General features: G+C 41.2%; 1 long non-coding RNA gene across 1 annotated transcript in view; it reads left to right on the forward strand.

The window, feature by feature from the left end:
* LOC143695405 (uncharacterized) overlaps nt 1–15,908 on the forward strand; it is a 67,667-nt gene that overhangs the window by 15,165 nt on the left and 36,594 nt on the right. The window lies entirely within an intron of this gene.

Below are 15,908 nucleotides of genomic sequence, written 5' to 3' on the forward strand. Positions count from 1 at the left end.
TTCCCCCCAAGACTCTGCCACTGATTTCTGTGGGTGAAATTAAGTCACCAATTTATTCAGACTTTCTTTTCCCTACTTACCTATGAGCACCTCTTTGCAGGCAAACCCACCTAGAGTGCAACACTTAAGACAAATTTTGTATTGTGTGAAATACCTGATAGCTTGACCTAGGAGAACACTCCAGCTTGTGGCCCCATTTTCTATCGTAGAAGCAGATATTAAGTGATAATAAGTAAGGGTTTAAGGTAATTGGCTGTATCTTTTCTTATAGTAGTATGTACAATATATCCTGTTTTGGAAAACACATATTATAGAGAGCACATGGAGACATGTTGCAAACTTAATTGTGGATATTTTAAATCAAAATGTTTCACTTAAGAATGTTTCAACACTAACAGAGCTGCAGCCAAAATTTCTTTTATGTATCATGCCAATTTAACATGTCCATTAAAATCTGTAAGAAACTGGTTGGAGGATCACCCAGGAATTGTCCAATTGATGAACACTGTTCTCTACAACCTCACATTCTTCTCCAGCCCTGCCCCCGACTCCAGCTTCTGGTGTGGACTGTCCAGTACCACTTGCAAAGAAACCTCATTAAGATGTCATGTTTTGTCAGCTTGTCAAGCCTTGCCTTTGTCAGTGCCTGAAGATTGAGAGTTTGGAGTGGACCGTGTTCCCAGCTGCTCACAAAAGCACGGTGGTCACCAGGCAGGGCAATAGCCTCAGGCAAGCCCACAGCTCTCTGAGGAAATTTAAATTGCTTTTATTTCACACTATTTGTGCAAATTACAAGATGTTCTCATAATAAATACAGGGGGGGAACCTGTAAACTACTAAACCTGCAAACTACCACAGAACCCTGGTAAATTACTGAATTTAAGAGTATATTGAAGTTCATAGCTGGGAAAGAAGTGCTTGCTCACCTTGAGGGATGAGGAACTGCAGTGACCTGAATGTTTGTACCCTTTGTTTTGCTGGGGCAGGGGGGAGTCTGTGTGTGTTCAAGCCAAGCTCCCCAACATCAGCAGAGTTACAGTTCAGCCTCACAGTCCTAGGGGTGCTCTGTTTTGAAAAATATTGTGACAAAACAGCTCTGAAAAAAGGAATTGGTTTGAAGTTATTGCCATTTCTTATATACCTAGTAAAAATTAATTGTTTCAGATCAGGAAGTTCTAGATATTGTACTCTCGTGCTATTGGATACAGGATCGATTTTGGCAAATGCTTATGATTGTGTTTTAACTCATCGGGAAAAGAAAAAGAAGATTTATTGTGCAGTTACTGTTTAACAGAAACTGAGGGAGTAGGAAGTACTGGTTACATGTTGCAGGTATCATAAGTAACAATTACATCAGTCTAAATTCTGATTCGTTTAGTTCATTTTCCTTATTGCAACCGTTACTCATTTTTTATTATAATAATGCAAATTTATCATAGAAATGAGAAATATATAACTGTATCATATATATAGATATGTCATGACAAAAAAAATTTTGTTGCGTGTGAACTAACATTTTCCTAAAAATTTTTTTTGTGTTTTCTACATGAAATTTTGAAGGCATCTTCTACATTGCTCTACTTTTTCTTCCGTGTGCTGTTTAATCTCTGAAGAGCCAGGGGAGACTATATCAGCACCCACTGCTGTGCAAACAAAAGGAGTAATAAAATATATTCTTAAATCAGCTACCAGGGTTCAGAAATTAAGGGCAAGGGTTTGGCCAAGTGACCTAATGTAGGTTTTAGTAGAAGATAAGACAGAGGCTCTACAGGAAGAAAGATACTCTCATCAAAGGAATGAATGCTTCTGGTACTGTAGGCCTGATTCTCATTTATTGATTCACATTGATCATCAAGTTGTTTGGGTCATATATTACCTAATGACTTGAGAACTTTTTGTTTCATAAATAGAGCACTCTCAAAACAAGAAACACGATTAAGGAAATAGCAACAAATAAATTTTTTAAATCCAGGGTCTGTTTTGATTTGGGATAAGAAATAAAAGATATCTGGATACCATTGCCAGTGATATTCACATATGATGCAAAATAGTTTTGTAAATCTATTTAATGATTGTGTTTTCATTTAGTAAAAAAAAAAAAAAAAAGTAAAAACAGTAGTAGCCTTGGAAGTAGTAGGCAGAGATTGGAAGCCAACAGACCTAATTCATAATATTTTTCAGCCCTTCCTTTAAAGTTGTTTTAACTCCATAGATTCCTTTTTCTTTTCCAGTTTCAAGATCTTTAAGGTGGATGGGCACTTTGCATAAATCTTGAGAGCCGTGTTCAAAATGTGTAGAATGAATCCTTCTCTTTATACCTTCAATCTTCCCAACTCCACCACATCCCCTGTGCCCTTGTGCAGCCCTGGCAGTGCTGAGCCCTGCTCAGACAATGGGAATTCCCCAGTCCTGGGACACTTCCTCATTCTTAGGGCCACCCAGGCAGCTGAAGAAAGACAATCAGCAGATCTGCCTCATTGCTGGGTATAAATATTGTATATTTGAGAACTTCTAATTGACTGAAGGGAGAATAATCTCAGGGATGAGGTCAAGGCTGAAGGAGTCCTGGAATGTGGAGCAGCTGAAACAGATGATGTTAAGGCAAGTAAGCTCAGATTCCAGATTTTATATGCGAAAACCCTGGGCTGCCATTTCAATTAGGAACATAATCTTAGGTTTGTTTAGGACTCCTCTGCCCCTTGTATCCCTGCTTTATACATCCACTCCTGTGATTGTGGGGCAATCAGAGCCCCAGCAGTAATTCCACAGCATTTAACCTTCATCATACAGGTGACTACACAAAGCAGTTGTGAGTTACAAAGAAGTTCCAGATGTGTTTAAATAAAGTTGGTTACTGAGAGGAACCACTTTAAAAGCTGAGTTCCTAGGATGTATTTACACAAGTAATAAAGCCTGTAGTTAAAAGGTAGGGTAAGGTTTCAGCAGCAGTGCAGGATTTTTGGCGCTGATGCCTGTTCTTACAGCTTCACAGCAGGCCAGGAGGAAAGCCTGATCAATACAGATATGGTGCTAAATAAAGACAACCCATCTAGTGCTTTATAAACTATTCATATTTCTTTTCCCACCCTCTTGCTTCCTTCTTAGTCACCGTGTTCTTTAGTGTTATTGAAAAAAAAAAAGGTCATATTAAGCTGCAAACTGTGTTTAGTAGCACACTCTGCACCACTCTCACAAAGCAAGCAACTTCATAGTGGTAGCTGATGTTGGAAAAATGTGCTGAAATCAGTAGGTTCTCAAGAAAACCTTATCTTCTGATTATTATTTGTTACTTTTTGCTGGAGTTCTATAGGCAGAAAGCTGAAGTTAATCTTGTCTCCCCCCGTGTTTCAGACAGTCCCATTCAAGCCCTTTGATGTCAGTGCAAAGAATCCCATTTTTAGTGGCCTTTGAACCAGATGTAGTAAAAGGGCAACTGAGCATTTGTAGGGGTTGCAACTAGGTAACTTGCTTAAAGGAGGGGAGTTTGGATATTCCTTTTTGTTTTCCCCTTTTTTTTATTACTTTTAGTATTTATATCCCATTAAGAGTAATGTAGATACTTGGTAAACAGTGAAGAGGACTAATACATCAGCTCTGACTGCTTCACTTTATTTAGATAAAAGCAAAGTAAAGAAGGAGCTCTGTGGCTGTTTTTCAGCCACACTAATTTAATGATTCCTGCTTGTTACAGCTATTGTGAAATTTAGGAAGGAGTTTGCATAAGATAACATATCCTGCTGTTGTAATGTACTGGAGACAGGGCTCAGATCTCTGGATAAGGAATGCTGCAGAAATCCTAAGTGTTATTATCACTACACACCACTCTCCCCAGGATCTGAACCTGACCTCCCTTCCTTGATCCAAACAATCTCTGTCTTTGTGAAAATAACAGGATTTAACAGGAAGAGAATTTTCTATAATTATTAAGTGAAACAGTTCTTTTCCTTCACATTTGTTCATGTTTGGGCATGTTACTGAACAAAGAGAATTCCATATCAAAATGTGATCAATCTGAGCACTTCCAGTGTTTGTAAAGAATGGACAGGGAGCTGCCAGCAAATACGAAGCTGGAGGTGAAAAACTGAGGAGGTTGTCTTGCCAAAAGAACTTCACACATTTAAAAATGAGCAAGGACTTGGGAGGGACAGCTTGTTTCTGGAGGTGCAATGGCAGGGAGGAAAACTCAAGCTCCAAAACAAATCATTTTGGGCAGAAGCCAGTCTGGAGGGTGCTGTGGAGAGGGAGGAGTGGTGTGCATGTATAAGGGTTTGGGTCTGGCCTGGTTTTCCTTCCTCAGCAGACTGATAGGAAACTCGTGGTCAATCATTTGTAGTGTGAGTGGCTGGGGGAGTCTGCAGTCCTGGAGGAGAGGGAGGTGTGAAGATAAGCTGGAGGAAGGGGGCTTGAGACCGAGGATGTCCCCAGAGCTATGGCAGATCCTCAGGTTGTTATAGAGAAAGTGAAATCCATGTGCCTCTCTGACAGCTCCTCCTTGGGAGCTCCTTTTCCTGGAGCTGGAGCCTGCCTGGATGCCTTGGAAGAGGCTTTTCTTGCATTTGTTGGAAAGCCAAAGGACCACAAGCCCTGAATCCACTGTCCTGTGTGGAGCAGAGCCTGCAGGGAGGGGTGCCCTGGGCTGCTGCAGAGGTGAGTGTTGGCCAGTGCCACTGTGGTGCCCTGGGAGCTCCTGGAACAGCAGGGGAGGGGTACTGGGGCACTTTTGCAGCTCTCTTTGAGCAGAGATGCAGCAGCTTGGGTGGAATAAAAGCCTAAAGCTTGTTCTGCAAATCTGTGGTTCATAGCCCTTCTGGCAGTGAAGAGCTTTACAACATCTGCTGGCTTTTAATTAAGAGCATGAATTCTGCAGAAAAGCTTGGTCTCTCTGGGTTCTGCTGATTCCTTTTTGCCTAGTTAAGCACTTTTGGGGCTTTTCTCTTGCTGTGGCTCTGTGATGTGACCTGCAGGTGACTGCAAGTATTAAAAATACCCTGTGTTGGAGCCCTGATAGACAGGAAAATCTATTTACAAATCCATAGGTGAGACAGGTGTTTTCTAGCAGCCAATCTTGTTACATAATTAGGGCAGTCTGGAGCAAAGCTTAATGTAATATGTGGTGCAAAAAATGTGCACATTGATGGCAAAAAACTGATTTATTATAAAGCAAAGTTTAATGTAATATGTAGTTCAAAAAATGTGCACATTGATGGCAAAAACCTGATTTATTGTATATGATGTGCCCAGGTGGACCAGACTGTTATTGTACAGCAGTCAGAATATTGTGTGATAATAATTTATTCACCTATATAAAAAACCAAACAGGCTGGTCATAACCACCTTTATTCTGTAGCAAATCTCTTCAAATTTGTACTTAACAAGATTTGTAAGAGATTAATGTTTCTGGTGCTGCCTTGTATAATAAAGAAAAGTTCTGCAGCAGTTACCAGCTACTAATGAAGTTAGTGACTCCTCATTGCAACTTCTTGGTAAATCCAATTTTAAAGACAAATACAGGTCTGACCATTTCTTTTTTGGAAAGATCCACAGCTGAGACTCATCAGTTTAGCAACAACCTTGACACCATGTTTGAATATATAACCTTTCCTCTCCCCAAGTAACTTATCTCTCACTAAGAAAAGACTTTCAGAGAGAAATAAACAAGTGTCTGCCTGTATGAACTAGTAAAGGGAAAATAAAATGAAAAATGAACTTGTATTATTTAAACAGTGTGACATGACAAACTGCAAGTGCTGCTCACACCTAGCCCTCTGAGAGCAGCTTGCTTTGTTGATAAGCTTTGATTGAACCTGAACCTTTAGTTGCTGAACCTATTTTTGTGAATAAATTACATTTTGCAGTGGCATGATGTTATAATTCTCCAGATTTGTTGGGATGAAATCGCACAAATGTCTGAACACAGAGACAAGGCCAAGTTGGCATCAGTGTTGTGAGTGCTGTCAGCCCTCTGGGGTTACTCCAGTTTGGTGCAGGGGCTGAGCAGTCCCATCCCCTGGAGAGGCTGGCTGGGGGCTCAGGGGCTGTGGGTGAGGCCTGGGGTGACACCTGCAGACCTGGTGTGCAGGCTGTGGGGGCTGGGGTGGCTTTCACCAGGGGAGCTTAAGGGAGCTCATGCACTGAGGTGCCTGTGCAGTGTTCCAGCCCTTCCTGCCGTGCTCAGGGTGCACAGCTGGCTTTGTGCATTCTAAAACTCCACTGAGGTGTGATTACAGACCCAGCATGTCCTATGGCAAGGGGAGATTGCAGGCACATCCAGGTACCCAGCTGTAAATACCAGATGGCACAGATATCCAAAGCAGCCCCAGTTATGAAATTCATCTCTGTGGCAATGTCTTGTTTAGTCTGGCTTGTTGGAAGAACAAGAGTTGACAGCATCTTCCTTGATGGTTCAAAAGGAACAGCCCTTTCCAGAAGAGGCAGAGGGCTGCAAAGTAAACACAGGGAGTTACGAGATGAGCACAAACCTAACGTAACATGGGAATTCTGAATCTATTTATCTGTTCTCATTGACATGGTTGTGCTTCTTGTGGAGGGTCTTGACCTCACATTCAGCTTAAGAACACAAGCCTGGGAATAACAGCAGTGCAGAACTTCAGGCATGGCTGGATTTCTTACATTTGGTACATCTAAGTACATGAGTTACCTTCTGTGGGGCTGAAACAGGAGGGTATTCCCACCCTGAGAGGTAGAGGGACAGGAACTGTCCATACAACCTGCATGCAAGTTCTGAATGCAGCTGATGGGGCTTTCTCACATTTCCACAACTGCATTTCAACCTCCTTTATCAGGGTTGGCAAAGCAAGTTACAGTAAATCAGATTATAAGTAAAGAGTGGGTGCCAAAAGAGTGCACTCCCTGAGCTCCTAGGGGGGAACACCAGGGCATCAGCCAAAAGTTATAGGACAGGGCAGGTAGCAGAGTTTTGTGGGGAAATGGGAAAGATAATGATGAAAAACAATAGACAAAGCATGGGGAAAAGAGAAAGGCAATTAACTCACATTTCACAGAAGTATCTTTTTATTATAAAGAAAACAGAAGCAAACAGGAGGAGGAATAAATGAAAAGTAAAAAGATACAACAGGACATTAGTAGGGGATGTAGAGAAAAGGAATAAAGAAACATGGTAAAGGAAGAAAATGAGATGTTAATCTCTGGCCTAGGGTAAAGTTTATCGCTCCAACAGCATAGCTGGGGTTTTGCTTCTGTTTTTTGCCTCTGAGTGCTTCTTTAAAGCAAAGACCTAAGCAGGCACCAGGCTGTTTAAAGTGGTTGCCTGTCATTTGAGCTTCCCAGGTACTCTGCAGTACTCTGCTGAAAATCCTTCAGCTGCAAACATTGTCAGGCCATGGTTGTGTTGTTACAGGCTTGGAGAAAATAGAGAGTCTGGGATCACTTCTTATTTCAGTATTACTTTTCATGTATTTTAGAAAATACATTGTGGCAAGCATTGAAAAGAATATTGAGGGAAAATAGAAAAAAAAAAAAGGCAAGTTCAAAAAGCTGTTTTATTCTTTGAAGGACTTGATGAGGGAGGGGATAAAGGAGAACTGGAATTTGTACAACTCCAAGAGGCTGGCTGCATTCCTTTGTCAGTATTTTTATTGACTCTCACTTCCAAAGAAACAATGATGCTTCAAGCTGTTCTCTGGAGCCTGGATATACCTTGCTGACCTAGGGAGGCACAATGCACCAAAGCTGTTAGCAAGGGTCGTGTGTGGTGTTTGAACTGGAACAAAAGAGCTGGGATCATACTTCTCTCACTCTGAAGTGCAATTGTTTCCATGCCTTTCCAGTTTTGAGAAACAGCATTTCACACATTAGAAAGGCCATAATGTAATTTATTATTCCTGGCTCTGGGGTAATTTATTATTGTTTTGACATTTTTCCTTTTACTGTTTTATCTTTTCTCAGTCAAGGAATAGAGGAGTAGGAGGCAGAGTTTCTGCTTTTGATATTTGTAAATTTGCCAGCAAAGTTTAACTTAATGTGTGTATGAGTTAAAGTCAGACTGGTAGTGGCTCTATAATGACAAATAGCTGAAGAGGACACAGGACTCGTATTCACTTTGGGATCAGTCAGAATCTGCAGGCAAGGATCTTATACGTCCATCATTGCCATAATAGTGACAGGCAGAAAATCACTGACTACAGGGTAGCTGCAAAAAGCAATGAGGATTATTATAGGCTCCAGTTAAATAAGCATAAAATATGAATTAAATCATGATTATCAGCTTTTCCACTAAATCTCATAGATGTCTGACCAGCTAGAGTGTTATTCAGGCACCTTTATTTGCTTTTAGTTACTCTGAGAAAAGATGCATGAGTTATTCATGAATTGTAGCCACTGCTTTGAAATAGTTTCTATCTTGAGTTCTGAAAATGCACTGAGGCCTTCAAATTTGCAGGATACAATAAAAAAGGTAAAAAACAGTGGAACTGAGAACAAGGAAATGTGAGCAAGCAAAGATTGTTACACAGCTGGAAACTGGCCACCCAAGAAGATCTGGCAGAGAAATTAAAGTATTAATAGCATTATTAATCTACTGAGTTTTACTGCCAGTAAAATAAGTAGAGAAAGCAAGATCAAGGAGAAGTTATGAGGCAGCAACACAAATAAAGTAACAAATTTACAGTTCTCAGGGGTATTGAGATTGTGGTTCCTGTTACCAAACTGTGAGAGTACACAAGGACAGCAGCTGTGCCAAATGTCCAGATACTGCAGTTCGCAGTGGGATAAAGGGCATGACACTGTTTAAACTCTGGGCTCTTCTCATATGTGGTAAATCCTCCATGATTATTTACTACAGAGGCCAGTTTTCTTGGTTTTGAGGGGAGGGGTTGAATGTTGAGTTAATTAATGCATTTCTTCCACTCTCACTCTGCAGAGTTCTGGCACTGTGGCACTGGGACTTGTGTCTGCTTTGCAAAAAACTAAAAGTTGTTTGCCTGATGTTCTGGAGAGATTTTCTTTCAGACAAACAGCTCCTGTGATTTCTGAGACTGCCACTCATGAGGAGGCTGGGTCACAGTTCACACTGTTTGGGAAGAACTGCATCTTTCCAGTCCATCACCACTCAAGGCAATGCCACACCAGGCGCTGGAAGCCTCCATTGTGCTTCCAGCCTGTGTTTCACAGCAGTGCCTTGGCAGGAACATGTTAAGCTGTAATTAAAGGAGCATGTTTTATTTCTATGAAGAAAATTCTGCTCTGAGCCTGAGGTTTTCTATTAAAGTTCAGACTTATTTGCCAGTTTTCAGTGAAAAACTTTATTTGCTATTTTATTTAGTTGCTCTTACCTTCCTGACAGTCACCATGACTCCACACAATGAGTCTATGACAAAGTTTTCAGTATATGCTTTTTGGAGCTAAAGGACATACTCTATGAGCATTTGGCCTCCCTGAAAATGACATAGAGCTATTCTATTTTTTATTTTATTTTAATGTTTGGTTTGTAGCATCAACTTAAAGGGCCAAAAGAGAAGGATGTGTTTGTTTGATCCACCGCATATGCATAAGAAGTGGTTGCTACTTTCCTCTGTTCTGACTGTTCCTGGTCAAGACAGGCTTACACAGTTGGAAAACTGAAGGTCAGATAGTTTAGAAAATATTGACTAAACCAGGGAAATTATGGGCCAGGCTATTCCACATTAGCTGGTTTAGGAAAGGAGAGAACAAAAAACCCAACACACTGGAGATTCCAGAGCCTCTTAGAGATTAGGGCTCCTATGGATGGATTGAGAACAGATGCACATTTCAGGCCAAAGGCCCAAGTAAATACAATATCTGGGACAATAACTTCAACACATAAGACTAATAAAATATCATATCTGCAGGGGGAAAAAAAAACATGTATTTTTTAAATAAACAGATGAGCCCTTTCAAGAAAGCATGTGTAGATAGAATTTCCCAGAAGTGTGAAAGGCAGACTATGAAAAAGTTATTGGGAAGAAGAGAATAAAAACAGATCAGCAGGAAAACTGAAACTCCATACATTAACTGTGAGAAAACCATCACTCCCTTTGTGATTCCTCAGAAGCACAGGAAGACACAGAGCTTCCCTCTGCTGCTTCAACTTCTTTCCTCTTAGGAAAATAGTTTGTTAGTTTAGTTTGAAAATTCACATCTGTTTTATACAAACTCCATGAGTATTTTAAACCTCAGCTATAAATGCTGTTAAGACACCATTTGCTGCTCACAGGATGGTTTATGATTGGGATCACGTACTCCCTTCTCGAATCAGGAAATTAAGCCAGAAATCCCTATCTTGATAATTATCTCTGAAATCGGTGATAAACTGAGTCTCATCTTCTGTGAGCTGGGCTCTGCCAAGGGTTCCAGGCTGCTGGTCCCTCCCAGACACTCCATGAGCTCAGGAATGTGCTGGGAATCCAGAGGTACCAGCCTCGAGAGGCAGGGAGAGCTTTGGCACTCCAGGTTTATTTTTTTAGCTTGTCTGTTTGTAAGTAATTTGTTTGTTTTCAAAATCTTCCTACTTCTCCTTCCCCAAACTAACTTAAACCCAAGCAAGCATCCTGTTTAAAAGTAAATAAATATACAAAAAATCTAGCTATGTAATCAAATCTCAAGTATGTTACTTATGTAAGTGATCTGCACTAAGTCAGCATGAAAAATCCCGAGTTTGGGCATTTTATACCAGTATGTTCTAGGTTTTGATTTTTAAAAGACTTTTTTCCTGGTTTATTGTAGACTCCTTTGAAAGACAGCTGCTGTACAGGGATAGAGGATTTTGAGGTCTTTTCTAATCTCCTTCCAACACTGCAGAGCCCTGGTTTTGGGACTTTATTCAGACTTTCTTCTCTTTTGTCCTCCTGGGGTTACTCAGAATCTCTTGGGTCTATAAAGTCCAGGGTACTTTATTTACCCTTCAGAAACTGAAGATTTGGCAATACAGGAAACTGAACCAAACCTTTTAGATTGTTTTAGTCCTGATAGATATTTTCCATGGTGATTTAGGAAGCCACTATCTCTTTCTTTGATTCATAGGTGCCACTGAAGAGATGCTGTTAATTCCCCCACCTTGAAGGACCATATCTTAAATCAGCCAAAAATTTGAAAGGAGCTGCATCTTGCATAAGCTTTAGTGCCCTGGCTCATTGGTATTTTGAAAAATGACTGTTTTGTTCAAGCTGGGTGATTTGAGTTAAACTTCAGTGGTCTTACAGAATGAAACCTCTGTCTTTGGGGCATTTGAAATGCATGGTTGGTTTTATTTTCCTCTTATTTTTTTTATGCTGGCTGTATTTACATTTTATGCCCAGATGGTTTTCTTTAACTTCTTAGTATAACTTACATGTAACATCTTGCAAAAGCTTTGTTTTCTTGATTTATGCCTCTGTGTTTGAATAGTTTGAAAACTTTGTTAGGGCACCTAATGGGGAAACTGCTTTTTTAGCACTGTGGATGGCTGTTCTCTGTCAACAGAGAACTGGAAACTTGTGGTTTGTGTGTGTTGTTGGACAGGATTACAGTCATGTCATGCTGGGGGTTTAGATTTTATCCTTGAAGAAGCCTAAAACCTTTACTTTCAATTGAAAGTGTTCTTTCTTAGCACATTAATATCTCTGAAATCAAGGATCAAGTAAGCAATTTATATTTTTCATAAGGAAACAGATTCTTCCCCTATAGTTAAATGCCACAGGAGATGCCAAGGCCTGTATGAAAAAGATAAAGATCAAACCGATGAGCTGATAGGTGTGACATTAACTATTCATGAAAGGAAAATCCAGCTTTAGGTAGAACTAAAAAAGCTCATTGAGTAGATAAAAAGCCTGTAAATACCACTGGCTATAACCACCTCGTACACAAGATTATCTGAAACAAAAGTTTGTAAAGAAATATTAATAGAAAATTCTAAAATTACTCTGCAGTCTGATGTGCAAGTCAGATGTTCTGCATTGCAAGAGATAATTCTGTTCTATGAGTGAAAGCACCTGTTTTGTGATGGCAGCCCAAAAACCAAGGATGTGCAATCCAGAAATCCATGGTGTTAAATTGAACTGGCAGCTGAGGGTGTTCTCAAAACAGAGGAACAGAGGTTTTCTCTCTTCTGCATCTGGGAAGGGCCTGAGGGCTTTTGAGATTGCTTGAAAGATGAAGTAAAATTGTGAATGAAATTATGCAGCTGGCAAAAGAAATTGATTTCTTATCAATTATGACTATGCCAGTTATAAAGTGGATTAGCTGCAGTGACTAACAAGTATTTCTGTTCCATTGTTGAACAAAATGAACTGGAAATGTTCACCAGCTGTGGAGCGCTCTCAAAAGGTGCTGTTGCCAGAGTTCCATTTCTTTTAGGGCAAAGAAGAGTAGAAAAGCATCTTGTTTTTGAATAATGTGAATGTAGTAGAAATTAGGCTGGGTATATCAAATTTACTGTAAATTTGCCACCTGAACTGCTGAAGTCTGAGCTGCATTAGTAAAATGAAAATATTGGCAGTTACACCTTTCCAAGCCACAGAGAGCTTTTCATAGAGGAAGGACTTCTGTGCAGCCCCAAGGAGATCAGATCTATTCTCTCCTTTCAGTCTGAAAATCTTTCTGTACACATTTGTTTGCAGCTCACACCCCCTTCAGCCAGAGCCAAGAGGAAAATACAATGTTAAATTCACTGTGTTGGTAAAACATCATTAGAAAAGTGGGTAACAGGAGTTTTCACTAAATCAGGATTTGGAAATTTTGTAAACCTGCTCTCTGCATTCATCTCAAACACCAGCACATGCCAGCACTAGGAACAACCTGAGGCATGATGGGATCTGCAGCTCTGAGTGGAAGAACAAGTCTTATTTCATTGACCACAACCTTTGTGCTTGCCAGAGTCACACAGCCCTGCAGACCAGCAGGGTTAAAGTATGAATTTTTATGAATCAGTCTTATGATCAATCAATTTAGTTGGAGAATTCAAATCCTTTTAGTCTGTTAAAAAACTATTAGGATTTCATTGCTTTTAGGACTTCTTTACACTCCTGGGTTTTTCTGGAGAATAGCACATGATTTCCCACAACAGCAGAAAAAAAAGACTCATAGGCTGAGGTTGCCTTGAAGCCATTTACTGTGCTCTGTATTATTTTTTTATTTTGGACTTGATTGTGTTTAATGCAGACTTGTGGTCTGTTTTAAGTTGTGCTGTACTATGAAACCTTTGTCTCCCAAATGATGTTAATTCTCCCTGCATCCCATAATTGTGATTTCTCACTTGGGGAGAAGGGAGAGTACCTGTGAACACATTCCAGTTCTGTAAGGCTCCCCTTAGGAACTCTGCTGGAATGCCAGCCCTGAGCCTTCCTAGAAGAATGTGGGATTAATTTAACTTTTCAGGGGGCAAAGATATTTAAAGCAATACAAGCTATGTAAAGAACTCAGGGATAGTCAACTAAATAGTTTTGTGTTGACTCCAGCTCTCTTATTGTCACGCAGTGATCAAGGGGGGGATATTCATGTGAAAAAATGGCTCTTTCCCTTTGTATATCTTAGGGGCTTTTTTAGGATTTAGGGGCTTTTTTAGACTTGGCCTTACTGCAACATAGTTACTGTTGCTGCAGTCCAATCTGGAATCTTTCCATCAGAAATGCTATTTTGATCACTGACTTCTAAATGATCCGTATCTCATTGTTCTGAAATTTGTCACATCCAGAGCTTGGGAGGCAAAGTAAATCCCATTTAATTTTAGATCAATTCTTTGCTATGCTAAACTCCAGATTTGGTTTTGTTTTGCCTTGAGATTTCTATCAATTTCTGAAGCCAGAAACATCAGGGAGTTGCAGGGGTGGGTGGCACAGTCATCTGAATGGCTCAAGAGATCTGGTGTGGGGTGTGTGCCTTGCTGCAGGCTAGGACATGCTGTGTTACCCACAGACAATGGCAGCAGTGCAGTGCAGGTGCCCTGGAGCCTCCCTGTAGGGATCCTTGGCAGGATTCCTGTGTTTGCACCCCTGGACACTCAATTCCAGCTGCACTGGACACCCCTCAGGGGACAGCAAACTGCATCCTGCCAAAGGGATTGAGGAAGGCGCACGAGGAGTGACACTTGTGGCACCAGTTCATGTTAAAGGTCCAGCATGTCCAGAACAGCACCTGGTGGTCCTTAACTACTTGTTTAACCCTAAGCAAGACTTGGAACATGTTTGGCCACATATTGGTACCCAGCAATAGGACTGTGCTGTTTTCAGCATCCCAGGGATATCCAGAGCTTTCAGCATCCTCAAAGGCCACTGTGATGGCATGACACGGGAAGGTGTCCTCTCCCTGGGGAAGGTGTCCCCTCCCCAGCTGGGGACAGGTTAGGGCTGTAATTGTTGGCGGTTCCCGCAGGTGGCTCCCGCTGCCCGGGGCTGCCGGCAGCAGCTCCTCTGTCACAGCGCGGGTGCCACGTCCCAAAGGGCAGCGACAGAGACCCTGGCCCGGTGCCCACGGGAGAGCCAGCACCCAGGGAACGCGCACTGCTCAGAGGGTGTTGCAGCTTCAAGAGGAAGCCCACCAACTCTGAGAGCGAATTAATGCACTCAGTGACCAGCAACTGGTAAATGTATCTAACAGGAGCAGCTGAGGGAGCTGGGGGGGCTCAGCCTGGAGAAAAGGAGGTTCAAGGGGGACCTTCTGGCTCTCCACAACTCCCTGACAAGGAGGGTGCAGTGAGCTGGCGGTTGGTCTCCTCTCCCAGGCAACAAATGCCAGGACAGGAGCAAATGGCCTCAAGTTGCACCGGGGGAAGTTTAGATGGGAGCTCAGGAAACATTTCTACACTGAAAGAGTTGTCAAGCTTGACAAGTTGTTGAATAGACTACCCAGGAGAGTAGTGGAGTCACCATCCCTAGAAATGTGCGGGTAAAAAATGTGTGGGTAAAAAATGTGTGGGTATGGCTCTTGAGGAGATGGTTTAGTGGTGAACAAGGTGGTGGGTTGATTGTTGGACTTGATGACCTTAGACATCTTTTCCAACCTTAAGGGTTCTGTGATTCTCTGATTCTATATAAGTATTGTCAGATCTATCCTAGAAATTCTCTCTTGATACTATTGTCCATGAGGCAAGGATAAGATTTCTCTTTTTCTGGCCCCATTTTTTGCAGCGTCACTGTAATTAAAGCAAGAATGGTAAGGGTATTTTGCGTAGAGGAGCTCTTCTTACACAATGTGTTCTTGATGAACACAAAAGGAAACATCTGGTAGACAGAGCACATAGGCAATGCAACTACATTTTATAACTGATCCAGCATGGATGAATTTTCATAATGCATTAGTCACTACTGTGTGAATTAAGGTGGGGAGAAACAATGGATGTGGGCACAGAAAAGATGAGCATAGATGTTCCATGGATAACAGGAAGGAAGATTCCATGGATATCCAGGGGAAGAACAGCCTGATGGCTTTCTCTGAAGACCTCAGTGTGTAATTGTTCTGTACAGTGAGTAACTGTGCTTTAACTTCTGTTAAATTTCCCAGAGGACCTGGGTATTTAGATGTTATTACAGTGGAACATTCTCTGGCTGTATTTTCCTTCTTTGCACTTTAAATCTTACAGGACCTATTGTTTCCCCAAAATGTTTTACCAATTCCTTTCCTTCCTAAAGGGAATTCTTCCTCTGATCATTTCTAAGCAAATCCTTTATATCATATGTTATAATCAAGTTTTTCTCCTGGTTCTATTGGTAGACTGCCACTGAATTTAACTGGACCACATTGGTGTAATTGAGAGCAGAAGACTGGTTCCTTTAATGTTTCTGCACAAGTAATCTGTTTCTCCCATCAGGATTTTTTTCACTGCTTGGAATTTCTTCAGATTTGTCAACATCTTCAGGGTAAGGAGGTTCTTCCAGTTCTAATACCACCTGAATTCTTTTTGAAGCACAGAACATGTTTCCACAGGCATGCTATTAATT

This window comes from Agelaius phoeniceus, chromosome 17 (genome assembly GCF_051311805.1).
Source record: "Agelaius phoeniceus isolate bAgePho1 chromosome 17, bAgePho1.hap1, whole genome shotgun sequence".
Classification (NCBI taxonomy): domain Eukaryota; kingdom Metazoa; phylum Chordata; class Aves; order Passeriformes; family Icteridae; genus Agelaius; species Agelaius phoeniceus.